Here is a 23,131-nt window from a genome sequence, read left to right as displayed (position 1 = left end):
TTTATTAGTGTGTGAGATGGGTGCAATTGTGCGGTAGTTTGAGCATTCTGCGGCATTGCCTTTCTTTGGGATTGGAATGGAAACTGACCTTTTCCAGTCCTGTGGCCACTGCTGAGTTTTCCAAATTTGCTGGCATATTGAGGGCAGCACTTTCACAGCATCATCTTTTAGGATTTGAAGTAGCTCAACTGGAATTCCATCACCTCCACTAGCTTTGTTCCTAGTGATGCTTTCTAAGGCCCACTTGACTTCACATTCCAGGATGTCTGGCTCTAGATGAGTGATCACACCATCGTGATTATCTGGGTCGTGAAGACCTTTTTTGTACAGTTCTTCTGTGTATTCTTGCCACCTCTTCTTAATATCTTCTGCTTCTGTTAGGTCCCTACCATTTCTGTTGTTTATTGAGCCCATCTTTACATGAAATGTTCCCTTGGTATCTCTAATTTTCTTAAAGAGATCTCTAGTCTTTTCCATTCTGTTGTTTTCCTCTATTTCTTTGCACTGATTGCTGAAGAAGGCTTTCTTATCTCTTCTTGCTATTCTCTGGAACTGTGCATTCAGATGCTTAAATCTCTCCTTTTCTCCTTTGCTTTTCGCCTCTCTTCTTTTCACAGCTATTTGTAAGGCCTCCTCAGACTGCCATTTTGCTTTTTTGCATTTCTTTTCCATGACTGTGTGGATCACAATAAACTGGAAAATTCTGAAAGAGATAGGAATACCAGACCACCTAACCTGCCTCTTGAGAAATCTGTATGCAGGTCAGGAAGCAACAGTTAGAACTGGACATGGAACAACAGACTGCTTCCAAATAGGAAAAGGAGTACGTCAAGGCTGTATATTGTTACCCTGCTTATTTAACTTATATGCAGAGTACATCATGAGAAAAGCTTCGCTGGAGGAAGCACAAGCTGGAATCAAGATTGCCGGGAGAAATATCAATAGCCTCAGATATGCAGATGACACCACCCTTATGGCAGAAAGTGAAGAGGAACTAAAAGCCTCTTGATAAAAGTGAAAGAGGAGAGTGAAAAAGTTGGCTTAAAGCTCAACATTCAGAAAACGAAGATCATGGCATCCGGTCCCATCACTTCATGGAAAATAGATGGGGAAACAGTAGAAACAGTGTCAGACTGTTTTTTTGGGCTCCAAAACCACTGCAGATGGTGACTGCAATCATGAAATTAAAAGACGCTTACTCCTTGGAAGAAAAGTTATGACCAACCTAGATAGCATATTCAAAAGCAGAGACATTACTTTGCTGACTAAGGTCCGTCTAGTCAAGGCTATGGTTTTTCCTGTGGTCATGTATGGATGTGAGAGTCGGACTGTGAAGAAGGCTGAGCGCCAAAGAATTGATGCTTTTGAACTGTCATGTTGGAGAAGACTCTTGAGAGTCCCTTGGACTGCAAGGAGATCCAACCAGTCCATTCTGAAGGAGATCAGCCCTGGGATTTCTTTGGAAGGAATGATGCTAAAGCTGAAACTCCAGTACTTTGGCTACCTCATGCAAAGAGTTGACTCATTGGAAAAGACTGTGATGCTGGGATGGTTTGGGGGCAGGAGGAGACGGGGACGACAGAGGATGAGATGGCTGGATGGCATCACGGACTCGATGGACGTGAATCTGAGTGAACTCCGGGAGATGGTGATGGACAGGGAGGCCTGGCGTGCTGTGATTCATGGGGTCACAAAGAGTCGGACACGACTGAGCGACTGAACTGAACTGACTGATTTTTAAATAATGGATGATTCCTTTACAATATTGGTTTGATTTCTGCCATACATCAACATGAATTAGCCATAGGTATATATACGTCCCCTTTGTCTTAGTTTCTTTCTTTAAGTTTTGAATAACAATTTCAGAAGTTTCAATATCAGAAAAGTCATAAACTGATATCGTTAAAAGTTCTTCCCATTTCTGTCATATCCATCTACTACCCCCATCCCACACAACCATTATTATTCATTTCTTATATATTCTTCCAGGGTTTATGATTTTTTTATTCAAGAACTAAAATAGCAAAACTATATTTGTATGTATTTTAAAGTAGTGAATGGGAGAAAAGGGGAGGATATAGTATGGTATTTTTTTTAAAGAGAACTCTTTCTGCACAGGATGGTTGCCATTCTCTTTATCATCAATTTTTACTTGGGTTTTATCAACTAAATTAATTGAGGAAGTATTTGTTGAGTCTCCTCTCAAACACAATTCTAGGTTCTGGCTCTGTATGTAGCCTAGATAAGAATATCATCAATACATTCTAGTGAAACCAAAATAGCTTTTAATGGATGACTCTAATTTCACATTAAAACAATAGTTTTTATAAATGTAGTAGTCTCCAACCAAGAAATCCAGTCTTTTTTTTTATTGAATGTGTTAAAGGAAATTGAATATTTAGAAAACAATTGATCAAAACATAAACAGCTGGAAACAGCGAACATGAAGCCAAAGAAAAGAAAAATACAAGAAACTTGAGAAAACAGCTTTAGGAATGTCCATAGTTACTAGCATTCAACCACCAGGAAGATGTCCAACCAAAACTAAGATTTAAATGCCTTCAGGGAAAAAGGAGTTACAACACTTAGAAACTTCATTACTAAGAAAGTATCTGACCTAAATTCACAGGGGAACCACTCATATTTTAAGTTACCTCATACTAATCTATTTCTCAAGCTTATAAATATATTGGTGATGTGATGGACTCAAAAGCATCTTAAAGACCACACACGAACTTTAATATTAACTTGTACTGAGATAACAAACTAACTAAAAACTAAATAATGTATATCCCATGAGAAGTCACAGCTCCAAGCAACAACACAGCATTCTGCTGCATAGAAAGCCAGAAGGCAGGCTTGGTCAACCATGAGATCACCACTTGCATTTTTATGTATCCCCCTCCCAGTATTTGAAAGAACTTGCACAACTGAAATCAGTTCAAACAAGTCTGTCCACAACATCCTTGAATAGCCTTCAGTGTTTAACATTTTATTCTCAAGTGACTACTTTTCCACACATCGATGATGATGGTCAGTTTTGATGTTGAAAACAAACAGGTCTTGAAAGCAGATTGTTTCAAAATGTGTTAATATATAAAGTTTCTCAGCTCTGCAATTTTTTTCCTATTACCCTTATCATAGAACCAGGTGAGGGAAAAGGCTAGAGATGCTATTAATAGAATAGTTCAGAAGAAAACATGACATAAGCAAATGATGTTCTTCAATGGAGTGGAATTCATGTAATTTCATAATGGAAAACTATGTTAGTCAGTGTTGTCCAGAAAGAACTAGTAAGGTATAAATATTATATATAGATATATACATATATATATGTGTGTATATATATATACATACATACAAGATATAAGTTTATATATACATATTATATGGGCTTCCCAGGTGGCACTAGTGGTAAGAACCTGCCTGCCAAAGCAGGAGATGTAAGAAACTTGGGTTCAATCCCTGGGTCAGGAAGATCCCCTGAAGGAGGGCATGGCAACCCATTCCTGTATTCTTGCCTGGAGAATCCCACGGACAGAGGAGTCTGGTGGGCTATAGTCCACAGGGTTGCAAAGAGTCGGACATGGCTGAAGTGACTTAGCATGCACCCCTATGTATCATATATATAAGGTTATATATTAATATATATTGGGTTGGCTAAAAAGTTTGTTGAGCTTTTTCCATCAGCCAATATGGAAAAACCTGAAGGAACTTTTTTGCCAGCCTAATATATAAGAGCTATCTAGATACTGGTTGATTAATTTAAGGAATTGTTTCACACAATTTTGGAGACCCACAGGCTGGAGAGCCAAGGAAGAGTTGAAGTTGAAGTTCAGGCCAGTCTCCTGGCAGAAGTCTTTCTTCCTGGAAGGAGGTCAAAATTTGCCTTATTAAGGCCTTCAACTGATTGGATGAGGCCCACCCACTGGGCCTGTTACTGAGAGTAACATGCTTTATTTAAAGTCTACTGATTTAAATGTTAATCTCACCTCCAAAATACCTTGTAAGCAATATCCAGAATAATACTTGAATAAATATCTGGATACCTAGGCCTAGCCACGGAGAAGGCAATGGCACCCCACTCCAGTACTCTTGCCTGGAAAATCCCATGGACGGAGGAGCCTGGTGGGCTGCAGTCCATGGGGTCGCGAAGAGTCGGACACGACTGAGCGACTTCAATTTCACTTTTCACTTTCATGCATTGGAGAAGGAAATGGCAACCCACTCCAGTGTTCTTGCCTAGAGAATCCCAAGGATGGGGGAGCCTGGTGGGCTGCCGTCTATGGGGTCGCAAGAGTCGGACACAACTGAAGTGACTTAGCAGCAGCAGCAGCAGCAGCAGCAGGCCTAGCCAAGATGGGACATAAAACTGATTATCACACCAATGAACCCTCAACAAATACTTCTTGAGCAATATAGGTCGTCCTGGGAAATGGTACATAAAATGGATTTTTGTATATAGAAGCCCCATGACTTCTCAAACTAATGCTACTTTTAACTTGTGGTTTGGCCCTGCTAGTCCCTGTGGCATTCCAAAGAGAGGCAAACAATAACCCAACAGATAGTCAGGTTCAGCCTATGAAGGCTTGAGACCTAGAGGATTCGTAGTTGAAAGAACTCTTGATCTTCTTAAACTGGCAGACCTGAAGGGAAGCCTGAACATGCTCACATGAGTTCTTCTGCTAATCCCCAGTGGGGTTGCTCAGTCTAGAAAAGTGACCTCCTGCCTTGGATTCTTGCTTTGTCCTCCAGTTCCTCAATGAGCCTCAGTGTCTTCCCTGACCTCAACTTACTTGACCAGAGCCCAAACACTCTCTGCGCACCATGAACTGGGGCTGCTTCCACATACCAAGAACAACTATCTGTCTGATTCCAAACATCAGCACATGGATGGTCTTCAGCGCTGGGGCTTGCTGTGTCCCTTTGAACACTTAATCTGGGTTCTGAACCCAATTCCAATGTATGTTTCAGTGTGTGTGTGTGATGGAGGGGGCAGGTCTTATCCCTCAAAGCAGCAAACAATTCTCCACACACCAGCTGGCTGCCCTATAGTTCAGCTCAATGTTGACCCTATCCACCCAGAGATAGCATCAGATTCTATAAGGTAAAGGCTCAGTCCCACAAAACTGTCCCATGCCCCAACTTCAGGTGATCACCTGTGCTTCTGAGCAACCAGTTATAGAGTGTAGGTTCCAACAATCTTCTCCTTGGGGTCAGTTAATTTTAAAAAGTGGCTCACAGAATTTGAGGGAAACTCTTACTAGATTTTACTAGATTAGCAGCTTATGATAAAAGAATAGAACTCAGAAACAGCCAGAGGGAAGAGATGCACATGGAAAGCTATGAGGAAAGGACGGGGAGCTTCCTATGCTCTCTCCAGGCTGCCACTGTCCCCAAATCTCCCAAATTCACCAACCCAGCAGCTTTCTAAATTCTGGCCTTTTAGGTTTCTCTGGAAGCTTGAATACATGGGCATGAATGATCAAATCATTAGCCAGTGACCACTGAATCAATCTCCAGGCCCTCTCCTCTCCCTGGATGCCAAGAGGTGGGACTGAAAGTTACAACCCTTTAATCACATAGTTGGCTCTCCTGGCAACCTACCCCCATCCTCAAATAGGGTCCAAAAGTCATTTCATTGACATAACAAAAGACACCTTTATTGCTCTCCTCCCAGGAACTTCCAAGGTTTTTAGCAGCTCTGTTCCAGAATTGAGAGTGAAGAACAAACATATTATTTCTCCTTAGAAATCACAGCGCATGTATGTTCAATCCCTTCAGTCGTGTCCGACTCATTGCGACCCTGTGGACTGTAGCCCACCAGGCTCCTCAATCCATGGGATTCTCCAGGCAAGAATACTGGAGTGAGTTGCCATGCCCTCCTTCAGGGTATATTCCTTTTTCTTTTTAATTTTTATTTTTACTTTATTTTACAATACTGTATTGGTTTTGCCACACATTGACATGAATCCACCACGGGTGTACATGCGTTCCCAAACATGAACCCCCTCCCACCTCCCACCCCATATCATCTCTCTGGATCATCCCCGTGCACCAGCCCCAAGCATCCTGTATCTGCATCGAACATAGACAGGCGATTCGTTTCTTACATGATAGTATACATGTTTCAATGCCATTCTCCCAAATCATCCCACCCTCTCCCTCTCCCTCAGAGTCCAAAAGTCTGCTCTACACATCTGTGTCTCTTTTGCTGTCTCATACAGGGTCATCATTACCATCTTTCTAAATTCCGTATATATGTGTTAGTATACTGTATTGGTGTTTTTCTTTCTGGCTTACTTCACTCTGTATAATCGGCTCCAGTTTCATCCATCTCATTAGAACTGATTCAAATGTATTCTTTTTAATGGTTGAGTAATACTCCATTGCGTATATGTACCACAGCTTTCTTATCCATTCATCTGCTGATGGACATCTAGGTTGTTTCCATGTCCTGGCTATTATAAACAGTGCTGCGATGAACATTGGGGTAGGGATTGAACTCACATCTGCCTGCGTCTCCTGCCTTGCAGGTATATTCCTTATCCACCTTGGTGGCTCAGACGGTAAAAGAGTCTGTCTACAATGTGAGAGACGTGGGTTCGATCCCTGGGTTGGGAAGATTGCCTGGAGAAGGAAATGGCACCCCACTCCAGTACTCTTGCCTTGAAAATCCCATGGACGGAGGAGCTTGGTGCAGGCTACTATCCATGGGGTCGCAAAGAGTCGGGCACGACTGAGTGACTTCACTTTCTTTCTTTCACTTTCTTTACCCACTGAGCCATGTGGGAAGCCCAGAAATCACAGTATCTCAGCATTATTGGGATGCTTTCTCCACCAGCACTCATTCTGTTTCAATTTCCTTATCCTTGGGAGCCATTATACAGACTGCTAAATTCTCCTAGTTCCTCTTGTCCTTCCTCAGGTTCCACTGCTTCCCCACTAACCTGTGCCTCCTTGAACAGTTTATGGCAGTAGATGAAAAGGAAGAAAAGTAAAAGTGAATGATCCTCCTATCCATTCTGCAAGATCAGATTCCTGAGTATCATATTTTCATAGAACTATATATATTGGATTTGAGCGTGGCTTCAGCTGCATCTTGTAGAAGAACGAAAGTATGAAAAGTATACACTATAACAACAACACTATCACGATATTTCTGCTATAAGTCTCAGTTATTTTGGCCCTACTGCAAACAGAATTTCTTTGTATGAGAATCACATATTCTAAAATTATTATCTTAATTGCAAAATGAGCAATGAAATATATTTTTAAGTGGTTAAAATAAGAAAAACTGATCTTGAAATTATTTTTTAAATATCTGTAAAGCATATTAAACTGAAACCACACAGCTCAGACTGGGACTTGAATCTGTGAACTGGAACTTGAACCCACTATCTTTTTTTTTTTTTTTGGCTGTGCTATGCAGCATGTGGGATCTTAGTTCCCTGACCAAGGATCAAACCTGTGCCCTTTGCATTGGGAGCATGGAGACTTAACCATTGGACCACCAGGGAAGTCCAAACCCACTATCTTTTAATTGAGATCATACATCTGGTCTCAAGACTTAATGAAGCTCGGGTTTTTTATGTATCATCACAGAAAAAATTCAGTGAAAGACAAAGTCACAAGTAAGAAGTGGATTTACTTAGAGATACACATTCCATAGACAGAATGAGGTCCATCTCAAAGGCAAGAATGACCTTGGGAGAAACACTCCACAGACAGTATGTGGGCCATCTCAGAAGGTAAGAGGCCCCCAAATATGGGGTGGTTAGTTTGTATGGGTTGGTTAATTTCATAGGCTAATGAGTGGAGGATTATTCTAAATATTTGGGGGAAGGGGCAGAAATTTCCAAGAACTGGGCCACTGTCCACTTTTGAACTTCTATGGTTAGCCTCAGGACTGCCACGGCACCTGTAGGTATATCATTTAGATGCTAATATGTTACAGTGAGCTATAATGAGACTCAAGGACAACTGGAAGTAGAATCTTCCGCCATTTTGGTCCTAGTTGGTTCTAAACAGTTTATGTCTATGTTGTATCCTCAAGGGCTATATCATTCTTTTAGAGGTTATGTCCTGCTCCCTTTCCTCCTGTTTCAAAACCAGGTCTTCTAAGAATGTCTTCCTTGCCTGTAAATCAGGCACCTCTGAAAGATATACTGATGTATATTTTTAAAAACACCAGAAGACAATTTTACCATCCCAGGCCAACTTGGCCTCAGCGGGCTGGGCTGCCAGATCCACTGTTCTCTGGCTTTGGGATTTTCGTTTTCAGATGCGTCAAGTTTGTTGGTTGGTATTATGCGTATAATGAGTGCATGCTAGATACCTACCAGTCATTCCTTGCTCAGTGTGTGTGTGTGTGCGTGTGTGTGTGTGTGTGTGTGTGTGCGTGTGTGTGTGTGTGTGTTCCCTGTGGGCAGCAAGACAAGTCACGTAATTTGTATTGGTTAGCACTCCCCTGCTCTCACCCTATCCTCACCCTGGGCCACCATGATTGACTTATCTAGACATAATTCAGATTTGAGCAAGCATTAGGAACCCATTGAACAGGAAAACTGGATCAAGAAGAAGTACTGTCATCGGAGGCAACAGGAAATTCCAGGCCCAAAATGAGGACCTGAGCCAGAAAGGATGCCAGTCAGCCAAAGTCCAAATGCCAAAGGGAAAGTCAGGGAAAAGATCAAGTCCTGGAAGGAACAGAGATGGGAATGATCAAAATCAGAGTACACAGTCAAGGAGAGAAACAGGAAAACAAGATTAAGTAAAATCAAATCAAGACTAATTAGGGGCAAGAGAAGGCACATCAATTAATTAGAATGCCTGCTAACTACTGGGGGTGGCGTCAGAGAGGCCCACAGGAATGTGTTGAAAAGTAGGGCAGGTAAGTCAGCCCAATGTAAAGAGTCAGGAAGGAGGTGGATTAATATTTCCTATGGTACCTTTCACAAAGTAAATTCTCAGTTAATATTAACTGAGCTAGTCAAGCAGTAATTAGGTACACACAACCCTGGTGGTCAGAATGTGTCATATTAGCATGCACAAGAATAAACCAGACCAAAGTTTAGGGCATGCCATTGAGAAAGTCATGGGGCATTTTTATTAATAACAGTTAAACAAGGGCTGCTTCAGAGTCTGACAGCCCAAGACCAAATTGGACCAGTTTTGAAGAGGTACGTGGAACAAGGAAGGAAAGAAAGAGAGAGAAGCTCATGCTTACTGAATACCAATGCCCTTATGTACTTTGCTTAATTCAATTGCCAAAGGGTATGAAGTATTTATGATTTCACAGATGATGAAATTGGAGAATGGTTAAGTATCTTTCCTAAGGTCACGCAGTCAGAATTTAAATGCAGAACTGATTCCAGAATCCAGGCTCTTTTTGAATATTCCACCCTCCACCTTATGAACCAGGTTGGGAAGACGCACAGACTAGTCAGTGGAAAATCAGAGAGAACAACACCCTGTCAAGAGCAGGACAAGAAGGCTCTCTGGAGGAGAGGGTTTGTCACTTCTTGAAAAGATACTGCAGTTGAACTCTGCTCCTTGTGACTCTGCTTGGTTGACTTTCAATAACCAAGCCATGATCCAGGTAGCAGTAGCTACTGAAAATCTACTGTGTACTCACACCCTATGCTAGGTACATATATTAAGCATTATCATTTCCAAAACATTTTCATAGCCATTGTTTCACTTGGCCAAGACAAGGACTCAGATACATGGCAGAAAGCCAAAAAGCCCAGATTTCAGAAATAGGAAGCAAGTTAAGGCAACACTGATATTTTAATACTGAAAACCAGATGGCTAGGCTGGAACTGCCTGGCTTGTTGTTCAATCGCTCAGGCGTGTCTGACTCTTTGCAACCCCATGGACTGCAGCCCACCAGGCTCCCCTGTCCATGGGATTCTCCAGGCAAGAACACTGAAGTGGCCTGGCTTATGCTTGTCTAAAATCAGGATTGGTCCGGGGACTCAGGTGGGACTGAGTCTGCAGGTGGAAGGCCAAGTGACCCCTGACTTGAAGGAAGAAAAACAACAAGTTTATGAAATAGGCAACTTCTGATGGTAATTTCATTCAAAACTATCAGGCGGCTCTACCTCAAAAAAACAAAAACACTAATTAGAAAAGATACATGCACCCCTATATTCATAGGAGCATTATTTGCAATTGCCAAGATATGGAAGTGCCCATCAATAGATGGATGGATAAAGAATATGTGGTATATATGCAATGGAATATTCAGTTCAGTTCAGTCACTCAGTCGTGTCCGACTCTTTGAGACCCCATGAATTGCAGCACACCAGGCCTCCCTGTCTATCACCAACTCCAGAAGTTCACTCAGACTCACGTCCATCGAGTTGGTGATGCCATCCAGCCATCTCATCCTCAGTCATCCCCTTCTCCTCCTGCTCCCAATCCCTCCCAGCATCAGAGTCTTTTCCAATGAGTCAACTCTTCACATGAGGTGGCCAAAGTACTGGAGTTTCAGCTTTAGCATCATTCCTTCCAATGAACACGCAGGACTGATCTCCTTTAGAATGGACTGGTTGGATCTCCTTGCAGTCCAAGGGACTCTCAAGAGTCTTCTCCAACACCACAGTTCAAAAGCATCAATTCTTCGGCGCTCAGCTGCCTTCACAGTCTAACTCTCACATCCATACATGACCACTGGAAAAACCATACTCAGCCATAAAAATGAAATCTTGCTATTTGCAACAACATGGAAGGACCTAGAGGGTATTATGCTAAGTGAAATGTCAGACAAAGACAAATGTCATATGATTTCACTTAAATGTGGAATCCAAAAAACAAATGAACAAACATAACAAAACAGAAAAAGTCATAGATACAGAGAACAAGTGGTGGCTGCCGGAAGGGAGGGGCTGGGAGGAGGAAAGAAATAGGTGAGGGAGCTTAATAGCCTTATGGGATAGAATCCCCGCTCTGCCACATCCCAGCTATGCCATCTTGGGTAAGTCTCTTCACTTGTCTGAGCTTCAGTTTTTGTCACAGGTTAAGTGGGGATAATAACTGTAGCTACTCCATTCATATAGGGTTGTGAAGATTCAATGACAAAGTGTAGAAAAACCCTTTATAATAGTGCTTAATACAAAGTAAGTGATAGCTTTTAAATTTTATCTATAGTCACACTTAGCCAGACACCAATTCATTCTCCATGCTGTAGCCAAAGTGGCATTTTCTGAAATAAATATGTTCACATCCTCCCCACCACCACCACACACAAGGACCCAAAGGACAGTCTAATGGATTGCCATCGCCCTTAAGATAACTTCAAAACTCCCTAACAGCCCCCGCCCCGCCGGCCGGGGTGCTCTAGGTGCTGCGCGGAGACCCTCTGCATCCATGGAACATGGCGCTGTGCGCGGTGCAGAGCGTGCAGGTCGCCGTCGGCAGCCTGCGCGCCATCTAGGCACCCAGCGCGCCCTGCTCGCTGCCGCGCTGGGGACTGCGGGCGGGTGCCGTCTGGGCACTGCGCACCGGCCCTGCTCTGCTGTCGGTGCGGAAATTCACAGAAAAACACGAATGGGTAACCACAGAAAATGGTGTTGGAACAGTGGGAATCAGCAATTTTGCACAGGAAGCTTTGGGAGATGTTGTTTACTGTAGTCTGCCTGACTACAAAGTTGAACAAACAAGAGGAGTTTAGTGCTTTGGAAAGTGTGAAAGCTGCTAGTGAACTCTATTCTCCTCTATCAGAAGTAACTGAAATTAATAAAGCTCTAGCAGAAAATCTAGGACCTGTCAACAAGTCTTGTTATGAAGATGGTTGGCTGATCAAGATGACATTCAGTTACCCTTCAGAACTAGATGAACTAATGAATGAAGAAGCATTATGAGAAATACATAAAATCTACTGAGGAGTGAAAATGGAACCCCTAAATAAACTACTTTGAAACAACTTAATCTAGCATGCTGCTGCTGCTAAGTCGCTTCAGTTGTGTCCGACTCTGTGCGAACCCATAGATGGCAGCCCACTAGGCTCCTCTGTTCCTGGCATTCTCCAGGCAAGAGCACTGGAGTGGGTTGCCATTTCCTTCTCCAATGCATGAAAGTGAAAAGTGAAAGTAAAGTCGCTCAGTCCTGCCAGACTCTTAGCAACCCCATGGACTGCAGCCTACCAGGCTCCTCCATCCAGGGGATTTTCCAGGCAAGAGTACTGGAGTGGGTTGCCATTGCCTTCTCCATAATCTAGCATAGTTATCTTAAATTAGTGGTGGATAGATATTTAAAAAGCAACTTTTAGGGAAAGAAGCTACTTGTAACAATGTTTCCTGAAGAAAATACCCCTTAACTTTCTAATGACTTCAGATAAACACTGTGCATCTTTTCCACAGCATCCTGTAATTTTTAGGCTAGGCTCCAGTTATAATATTCAGAATTCCTGAAATTATCTCTGGTAAAACTAATTACAAAAATTATGCAATTCAAGGATAACATGGTTATCTTAAACCTTATATGACATTGTAACTTGCTTACAGCTATCCTTGAATTTGGGTCAAAATTATCTTCCCACTAGAAATAACTGCCAGTGGAGAAAAGTTTGTTAGTTGTATAGTGTCCAGTGAAGAATAGTACTATCTTAATTTTGCTGTGTTTGCTGGTGCTATTTTTATACAGTGAAGCAACAGCCTTGCAGGAGAATAAACAATTTAATAATAAAATATTCAACTTCTTAAAAAAAACACACACACACTCCCTAACACAGACTAGAGAAAGTAGTCTGTGAATTTCCACAGCATGAAACCAGAACCGTTTCCCACTATGCCTTTCTAGAAACTTCCTGCTACCCCACTGGCCTTCTCTTAGTTCCTTTCACTCAACTTGCTCCCTCTCACCCCAAGGCCATGTTCTACCTGCCTGGATGCTCCCGATCCTTTTTCCTAACCGCTCCCCATTCTGCAGTTCTCAGCTCAAACCTTAGTTCCCCAAAGAACTTTTCCTTGACTGATCATTTCTGAATGTTCTCAAATTGTCACATACCTATCCTGTACTGCATATATCACAGTGGCTGTTTTTATTTCTTTGTGTGATTATAGGATTAGTGTCTATATCCCCTACCTGACTATGAGCTCTGTAACAGTAAGGAACTTGTCTTTGATCACAGCTACCTGAGCAGCAGGTAGTATGTGTCTGGCACGTAATAAATGTTCAACAAATTGCTAGACTCAATGAATGAAAGAATGACTAAATCTCACTTGCTGTACAGAGGATCAAATGGAAGAAAAAATAAATTAAAACCATAAGACTGCAGATAACATTGTAAAATGGCCTGGGCCTTGAAACTGTTATGAGGCTGTGGAAGCAAAAGTTCTTAGACCAAAATCGTGTTTAAAGGAAAATAAGACAGAAAAAAAATATGGACTTTAAGCTAATAGAAAAAGCAGGAAGGAAGGGGGAGAATTATTGAATCCAGAGTCAAGACAAGGCAATTAAACAGGATTTTTTAAAGTTAGGTGGTGTATGTGTGTACACTTCATAGTCTTTAAACTTAAAAACACACCCAAGTTATTTTTGACAGGAAAAGAAAAATCTGGAAAAAAGGAGAGTTCCTGGAATAGGAGAGATACCAACGCCCACCTGGCCTTCTGGACTGCCAGCCTCATTTCCAGGCAGTTGATCCTTGTTTCTATTTTCCCCCTTTCTTTGTTTTTCATTAAGACTGCTAGAATGACCCAGCTCTGAACTTGATGCTATTACCTTCAGAACTCAGTATTTCTGAATCAAGGCCCTCTCCTCCCCATCCCTCATGCTCTTGATCTGCCTCATCTCTGCTGTTTAGTGTCCTAAAAGTAGCTGCCATTTGGTCCTTGCCCAGCCTTTCTGTTCACTCCTCACTAACCACACCACCACCCTTGGTGGGAAGGTTCAGGCCTGCTTTGTGGTCTAGCCGAGAGATTTTCAAGCCATAGGACAGACCCAGCAGTGAATTTAGTGGGTCAAGATGAGACTAGCTTTTAGTGGAATGAAATAGAATGGAAAAATAAATATCAGATGCATTGTACATAGTAAGGTGTGTCTTGTTAAACTTTCTAAATTTAGTCATGTCTGTATGTATTAAAAATGTTTGATAGCTACTGTGATTTAGTGCTGCTTCAGCATGCTAGACTCTATAGTGTTTGGTGTATGAATCAGACAAGCAATTTTCCCCCAGGAAGTTTTGTTCAGTAGTTTAGCCTTAATGTAAATAACTCTGATATAAGACAGATAGTAATAAATATCATAAGGCAGCCATAAATAAAGCTTACAGGTAATGATAATAACTTAGTGTCTATAATAATAAAATGCTATTTATAATGTTTATTGAGCACATTTGTGCCAGGCAATGTGCTAAGCACTTTATGGGCCTTAGCTCACTTGGTCCTCTTAACAACACTATCAAATAGGCCCTACTCTCACCCTCATGTTATAGAAGTAAAAATGGAGGCTCAGAGACATGATGCAACTTGTCCTGGTTCCCACAGTTGGTTACATGGCTGAACCATGACTGAACAGCAGTGTCACTCGAGTTCAACACCCATGTTTTTATGCCACTAAATGCTACCATCTTTGTAATCCAACAAATTGCCTTTCCGCCATTGTTCTAATAATACCTATTAATAACATTTCTATTTCTACCACCTCTAATAATACCAAGAAAATATGCATGGTAGCCCCTTCCTATTATTGAATGGTTATAGCTAAATTTTTGGACCACAGCGAAGTCCCCTTTCTACTTATCAGTTGGAAAATAATTGATCTCCCACTAAAAGAGAGCTTCTCTTATCATAATCCCCTAATTACAAAACAAAAACAAAGGAGGGAGGGGATCATTATGTGGTATGTCCTTGGTTGCCTCACAGAATTGACTTTTACTGTCTCTGGGTCCATAAACATGAGCAGGTATACATTAATACTTTTCCTAAAGGCAATCAACTAATTCCTGCATAAATATTCTTTTACCTCCAGGGAGTTCACAGTAAATGTAAATGGTGCTTAAACTATTAAATGGTAACACGCTTAGTTCATTAAATCTTCTCAGGAAAAATTTGTACCGAGGGAGGGTCTGTTAACATCCACATGCCTACCTGAATGTCTGCCAGGGGTGTATATGGTACCCAAAGAAACACTGGGCAAGCCTTCGCCAGAGCATAGCCTGAGTGTGAATGCTGCTACATGGGGCACCTGCTGCCAGGGCTAGACATCCAGTCATAGGGGCACTCAAGTGCTGAATTCGAGAGGTCATAGTGGATGGGGCTCTTGAAAAACAAACTGGCTGAGACATATGAAGAAGAAAAGGGAAAAGGAGGCAAGGATTACAACTTGAATTATCCTTATATAATACTCTTTTTTTCAAAATGCTTTCAGATCATTGTAATTTTTAATTATTAAATATTGGATACGTTTAAAGAATTCTCTTTAATGTAGATGTAAATTAGAAAGCATCCTCACAACACCGGGGAACCTACTCTCTAGCAGAGATGCTGGAAGTCTGGTTTTGGAGTCTGTATTTGGGGAAAATCTGTTATTTGGTTTTGGTTTTGATCTAGATCCTTGGAAGGCTGAATAGACAATGCTCACATCAACACCATTTTTGTTTTTCTGTACTTGCACATGACCAAGGCTCAGTATTTGGAAGTATTATGAGTATCAAAACATTGTTTCAAATATAGGTAGGCATTCTAGATGATATGTGCACTGACAATTCCCTTACTATTGTAAGAATAAAATACTACACTATAAATGATAGTTATATAAATGAGCTGCTAAGTTTATGTACAATGATTATGAACATCAAATAATTAAACAGGGGAATAGATAAAGAATATGAATATTAAAAAGTATGTTGATTAGTCTATGAAGAAAATTATATACTTTTTGAACTAATGAATGCTATAAAAATAATTCAAGGTCAAGTAGTATAGGTTTAATCATATAATTCTAATATTTTTGAATTGTTTGGTGTAATTATATTTCTAACATGAAACAAAATAATCTTCGAGGACTAAATTTTATTTTCAGGTATCTAACTCCATTCAGGCCATAAGCCTTTCAAGAAAAAGTTCTGTTTGAGAATGCTTTACATTTTCTGAGTTTGAATTAACAATGGCATATCAATATTATCACCTCAAAATTTCATAAGAAAAAATTCCCAAATCATCTGTGACAAAGCATCTTCAATCCTCCAGGTAAAAGTGAATATAAAGAGTATGTGCTCAGTCACTCAGTCATGTCTCTTTGTGACCCCATGGACTATAGCCCGCCAGGTTCCTCTGTCCATGGAATTTTCCAGGCAAGAATACTGGAGTGGGTTGCCATTTCCTTCTCCAGGGGATCTTCCTGACCCAGGGATTGAACCCACATCTCTTGCATCTCCTCCATTGGCAGGCGGGTTCTTTACCACTAGTGCCACCTGGGAAGCCAGAAAAGAGTATAGTAAAGAAGAAAATACTAAACAAAGTTGAGTCACCTTAAAAATGTCTTTGCACTGACCTTGGTGGACAGTGATATCTATTTAGTTTCACAAATGTGCAGCTCAGTGTTCACAGAAGTTGACAGTGTTTAAAAAAAAAGTTCTGGTTCTAGATGTAAAAATACATTTTTAATTCTAAAATGATAACTAATGGACATATAGCAAGAATTAATTTTTTAAATGAAAATGCAGGTTTTTTCTTATATCTCACAAGTTCATTCTAAAATGGTGATATTTGGTTTGGGCTGAATATTGATATTACACTAGGCCCTTCAGCATTTTGTAATTGTCAATCTCATTTTTATTCATTGCTTCACTACATATTGGCTCAATGGTAAAGAAACCTCCTATAATACAATACAATGTAGGAGACGCAGGTTCGATTTCTGGGTTGGGAAGATCCTCTGGAGAAGGAAAAGGCAACCCACTCCATATTCTTGCCTGGAGAATCCCATGGACAGAGGAGCCTGGTGAGCTATAGTCCATGGGGTTGTAAAGAGTCAGACATGATGTAGCGACTAAACAACAAAACCATATATTGCTTAGCTTTGCTTATAAACAAACTTTCTGTAGATGATATTAATCAGTCCTTTTGCTTTTTCGCTTGATATTATCTTAATGAGATTTGTTTTCTTTGCTGTATCATACTCTAATTTACACAAATGTTTCAATTTATTGATCCATCTTTTCAATGGATATTGAGGTTGTTTCTCTTTCTCTTTTTTTTTTTACTATATTGGTAAAGCTTCTCTGAATATTCCAGTGCATGCCTTTTTATGTACATGTGCAAGAATTGTAGAGTATATGACTAAGAGTTGAACTGCTGGGTCATAAGTAATGTGGTGGTTTTTTTGACCACACCTCCCAGCTTGCAGGATCTTAGTTCCCTGACTAGGGGTCTAGCACAGGTCCCTGCAGTGGAAGCAGAGTTTTAACCACTGGACCACAGGGAATTCCCAGAGGATGTGCATCTTTAGTAGACAATGGCAATGGTTTTTCCAAAGTGGTAGCATTTGTGCTTCAACCACAGCATCAATCTCTATTCTTTCCCTGTGACTTTACAGCAATTTTGTGATACTACTAAGGCTCACAGAGAGAAAGAACAAGGGGATTGTGAAGAGAGAATTATTACAAATGTCAGCAAATCCTCTACTAATTTCCTTTTAGATGAGTTGCTTAACCTTTGGAGGGCTTCCCAGGTGGCACAATAGTAAAGAATCTGCCTACCAATGCAGGAGACTTAGGAGGCCCAGGTTTGATCCTTGGGTTGGAAAGATCCCCTGGAGGAGGACATGGCAACTCACTCCAGTATTCTTACCTGGAAAACCCCATGAACAGAGGACCCTGGTGGGCTAGTCTATGGGGTAGCAAAGAGTCACACAACTGAGCATGCACGCACGCAACCTTTCTGGGTGTCATTTTATTCACTTCTTAAATGAAGTTTTGGACAAGGAGAAATTTCTTTCAGTTCTAAAACTCTTTTATCTCCATTTTGCAGTTGGAAATACTGAGACACGGAACGATAACCTGCTTTGCCTAAATTCATATAGCACATCATTGGGGCTCAAGTTCCTCACGTGGAAAAAGGGGGTAAACTATCCTAGTCTTACGTATCACAGCCTATTTTATGTGTCTGGACTGAGAGTCCATGGTTTCAGGGCCAACATTAACCACCATTTATTAATAGATCCATTAGTGAAAGTCGCTCAGTCATGTCCGACTCTTTAGGACTTCATGAACTATACAGCTCATGGAATTCTCCAGGCCAGAATACTGGAGTGGGTATTCCAGGGGATCTTCCCAACCCAGGGAATGAACCCAGGTCTCCCACATTGAAGGCAAATTCTTTACCAGCTGAGCCACCAGGGAAGCCCAATAAATAGATCTATAATAGACTATACACATTAATGAAATAACATACTATGTGCAAGGCAGGCATCATAGATACCAGTGATGTCCTCTGTCCAGAGGAAATGTCCTCTGTTTTGGAGGAGCTCGTAAGATAACAGAAGAAATACATGGGTAAACCAGGATGTATCAGTCTACCGTGAGACAAGTGAGGTGATAGAGATGTGCCCACATCACAGCAGGAGGGGTGGAAAGGGGAACCAGGGAACTCTTATGGAAATAAATGAAAGCCCCATGAGGGCCTGGACCAGCACTTTTGCCTGCCTAGTATCTAGCACTTGGTGGCTCAGATGGGAAAGAGTCTGCCTGCAGTGTGGGAGACCCGAGTTTGATCCCTGGGTTGGAAAGATCCCCTGAGAAGGAAACGGCAACCCACTCCAGTATCCTTACTGTGATATTGAATGGTTTGCCTTGGAAATGAACAGAGATCATTCTGTCATTTTTGAGATTGCATCCAAAAGTACTGCATTCAGACTCTTTTGTTCACTATGATGGCTACTCCATTACTTTTAAGGGATTCTTGCCCACAGTAATAGATATAATGGTCATCTGAGTTAAATTCACCCATTCGAGTCCATTTTAGTTCACTGATTCCTAAAACATCTATGTTCACTCTTGCCATCTCCTGTTTGACCACTTCCAATTTGCCTTGAAATGTGGAAGTAACATTCCAGGTTCCTATGCAATATTGCTCTTTATAGCAACAGAATTTACTTCCATCACCAGTCACATCCACAACTGAGTGTTGTTTTTGCTTTGGCTTCATCTCTTCATTCTTTCTGGAGTTATTTCTCCACTGATCTCCAATAGCATATTGGGCACCTACTGACCTGGAGAATTCATCTTTCAGTGTCCTATCTTTTTGCCTTTTCATACTGTCCATGGTGTTCTCAAGGCAAGAATACTGATGTGTATGCCCTGACCAGTAATGCTGAAGAAGCTGAAGTTGAATGGTTTTATGAAGATCTATAAGACCTTCTAGAACTAACACTCAAAAAAGATGTCCTTTTCATTATAGGGGATTGGAATGAAAAAGTAGGAAATCAAGAAACACCTGGAGTAACAGGCAAGTTTGGCCTTGGAGTACAAAATGAAGCAGGGCAAAGACTAACAGAGTTTTGCCAAAAGAATGCACTGGTCATGGCAAACACCCTCTTCCAACAACGCAAGAGAAGACTCTACACATGGACAACACCAGATGGTCAACACCAAAATCAGACTGATTATATTCTTTGCAGCCAAAGATGGAGAAGTTTTATACAGTCAGCAAAAACAAGACTGGGAGCTGACTGTGGCTCGGATCATGAACTCCTTATTGCCAAATTCAGACTGAAATTGAAGAAAGTAGTAAAACCACTAGACCATTCAGGTATGACCTAAATCAAATCCCTTACAATTATACAGTGGAAGTGACAAATAGATTCAAGGGATTAGATCTGACAGACAGAGTGCTTGATGAACTATGGACGGGGGTTCATGACATTGTGCAGGAGGCAGTGATCAAGATCATCCCCATGGAAAAGAAATGCAAAAAGGCAAAATGGTTGTCTGAGGAAGGCTTACAAATAGCTGAGAAAAGAGAAGCTAAAGGCAAAGGAGAAAAGGAAAGAAATACCCATTTGAATGCAGAGTTCCAAAAGAATAGCAAGGAGAGATAAGAAAGCCTTTCTCAGTGATCAATGCAAAGAAACAGAGGAAAACAATAGAGTGGGAAAGACTAGCAATCTTTCCAAGAAAATCAGAGATACTAAGGGAACATTTCATGAAAAGATGGGGACCATAAAGTACAAAAATGGTATGGACCTAACAGAAGCAGAAGAGATTAAGAAGAGGTGGCAAGAATACACAGAAGAACTGTACAAAAAAGATCTTCATGACCCAGATAATCATGATGGTGTGATCACTCACCTAGAACCAGACATCCTGGAATGTGAAGTCAAGTGGGCCTTAGGGAAACATCACTACGAACGAAGTCAGTGGAGGTGATGAAATTTCAGTTGAGCTATTTCAAATCCTAAAAGATGATGCTGTGAAAGTGCTGCACTCAATATGCCAGCAAATTTGGAAAACTCAGCAGTGGCCACTAGACTGGAAAAGGTTAGGTTTCATTCCAATCCCTAAGAAAGGCAATGACAAAGAATGCTCAAACTATTGCACAATTGCACTCATCATCTCACACGCTAGCAAAGTAATGCTCAAAATTCTCCAAGCCAGGCTTCAACAGTATGTGAACCGTGAACTTCTAGATGTTCAAGCTGGATATAGAAAAGGCAGAGGAACCAGAGATCAGATTGCCAACATCTAATGGATCATGGAAAAAGTAAGAGTTACACAAAAACATCTATTTCTGCTTTATTGATTATGCCAAAGCCTTTGACTGTGTGGATCACAATCAACTGTGGAAAATTCTGAAAGAGATGGGAATACCAGACCACCTGACCTGCCTCCTGAGAAATCTGTATGCAGGTCAAGGAGCAACAGTTAGAACTGGACATGGAACAACAGACTAGTTCCAAATAGGAAAAGGAGTACGTCAAGGCTGTATATTGTCACCCTGCTTATTTAACTTATATGCAGAGTACATCATGAGAAATGCTGGGCTGGAAGAAGCACAAGCTGGACTCAAGATTGCCGGGAGAATTATCAATAACCTCAGATATGCAGGTGACACCACCCTTATGGCATAAAGTGAAGAAGGACTAAAAAGCCTCTTGATGAAAGTGAAAGAGTAAAAAAGTTGGTTTAAAACTCAACATTCAGAAAATGAAGATCGTGGTATCTGGTCCCATCACTTTATGGCAAATAGATGGGGAAACAGTGGAAACAGTGGAAGACTTTATTTTGGGGGGCTCCAAAATCACTGCAGATGGTGATTACAGTCATGAAATTAAAAGACACTTGCTCCTTGGAAGGAAAGCTATGATCAACCTAGACAACATATTAAAAAGCAGAGACGTTACTTTGCCAACAAAAGCCCGTCTAGTCAAGGCTATCCAGGTTTTTCAGTGGTCATGTATGGATGTGAGAGTTAGACTATAAAGAAAGCTGAACGCTGAAGAATTGATGCTTTTGAACTGTGGTGCTAGAGAAGACTCTTGAGAGTCCCTTGGACTGCAAGGAGATCCAACCAGTCTCTCCTAAGAGAGAAGGAAATCATTCCTGAGTATTTATTGGAAGGACTGATGCTGAAGCTGATGCAATGGCCACCTGATGCGAAGAAATGACTCACTAGAAAAGCCCCTAATGCTGGGAAAGATTGAAGGCGGGAGGAGAAGGGGACGACAGAGGATGAGATGGTTGGATGGCATCACTGACTTGACGGACATGAGTCTGAATAAGCTCCCAGAGCTGGTAATGGACAGGGAAGCCTGCAATCCATGGGGTCTCAAAGAGTTGGACACGACAGAGCAACTCAACTGACTGACTGATACAGTATCCTTCCCTGGAAAATTCCATGGATGGAGGAGCCTGGTGGGTTACTGTCCATGGAGTCACAAAGAGTCAGACATTACTGAGCAACTTCACTTTCACTTTCAGTATCTAGCACAGAAGCTGTCACAGGATAGTCCCTCGATAAATATTTATGAACTGAATGAAGACTAACAATACCTTATCATCCTGAAACATGTTTACAAAATGCTGCTGTATACATTATCTTCATTGATTTTATCAGGTCCTTTTGGTACAATCAAAACAGATGGGGTTGAGAAACAGTCCCTCCATTGGCAAGTATCAGAAGAGATTAAGGAAAACCTGATAAAGTCATTGTTATTTTAATGATATGAATTGGATCCTCTTAGCAGGCAGTTCCTACACAGGAACTACCTGTTAAGTAGGGAAGGTTAAATTTGCAATGGAAAAAAAAAATCCCTCTCAAATACAGTGTCCTTCATCACACCTTCCTGGGAAAACAACTGTCTCCCATCAAATGCATGAGGCATTCTCTTCCATATTTCTGTCCTGCCTGTTTGGCCTTTATATGCTCAAGAAATCAGAAAACAGATGTAGGGTGAATTACTGTGAAAAATCAATGCCTGTCATTTTCTATTTTTATCATGACAATGAATGCTGGATTGTTGCATCTGAGCACAAGAATGGGAATTGTTCATATAGAAGAAATCAAACATGAAACAAAGGGCCGCTCTGTGAGAAGGACGGGCTTGAGTATTTCTGAACTAGAACCACTGCCTGAGACAGCCCCTCAGTTTTCCATTCCTACCTTCTTTTTCAGCAAAGTTGAACTGCTGCCTGGGAGCTATATTTCTTTTTATAATTGTTCTTGATCTTCATATTGACCCAAACAGGGTCTCTGGGAAAGGGTAGAAGCTGTGAATGTCTGCTGCTTTCCCAATCTAAATAGTTCTTGGGTTATCTCTTAGCACCTTATGGGCCTCCCTCCTGATCCTTATCACAGATTAGCTCACCCAGGGGTGAGGGTCTAAAATCAGCATATGAAGTGAAAAGAGTAGAATCGAAATTTCCATTATCAACCACTTAAATCTCCCAGAAAGTGCCATATGGGTGGTTTGCATATACTACCCCATCCCTCCTCCCAGCCCTGACCTCGGATGCAGGGTACCTCCTCCCAGCCGCCCCTGACCTCGGAAGCAGGGTAGCTCCTCTCGGCTGTTCCTGCACCTTCACAGCCTGGCACTCTAGGCCACTGCCCCTGACCTCAGACGTGGGGTAGTTCCTCTCAGCCACGCTTAGTGAGCTGGCTCACAGCCGCCTGCACTTAGTGAG

The 23,131-nt window shown here is 41.4% G+C and overlaps 1 protein-coding gene and 1 pseudogene across 20 annotated transcripts in view; one reads left to right on the top strand and one right to left on the bottom strand.

Moving 5' to 3' along the window:
- KLHL13 (kelch like family member 13) overlaps positions 1-23,131 on the bottom strand; it is a 447,719-nt gene that overhangs the window by 215,042 nt on the left and 209,546 nt on the right. The window lies entirely within an intron of this gene.
- LOC101106147 (glycine cleavage system H protein, mitochondrial-like) lies at positions 11,381-11,895 on the top strand (annotated as a pseudogene).

This window comes from Ovis aries, chromosome X (assembly GCF_016772045.2).
Source record: "Ovis aries strain OAR_USU_Benz2616 breed Rambouillet chromosome X, ARS-UI_Ramb_v3.0, whole genome shotgun sequence".
Lineage (NCBI taxonomy): Eukaryota > Metazoa > Chordata > Mammalia > Artiodactyla > Bovidae > Ovis > Ovis aries.
The sequence above is the reverse complement of the archived record's forward strand: the minus strand, read 5'-3'. Positions and strand labels throughout refer to the sequence as shown.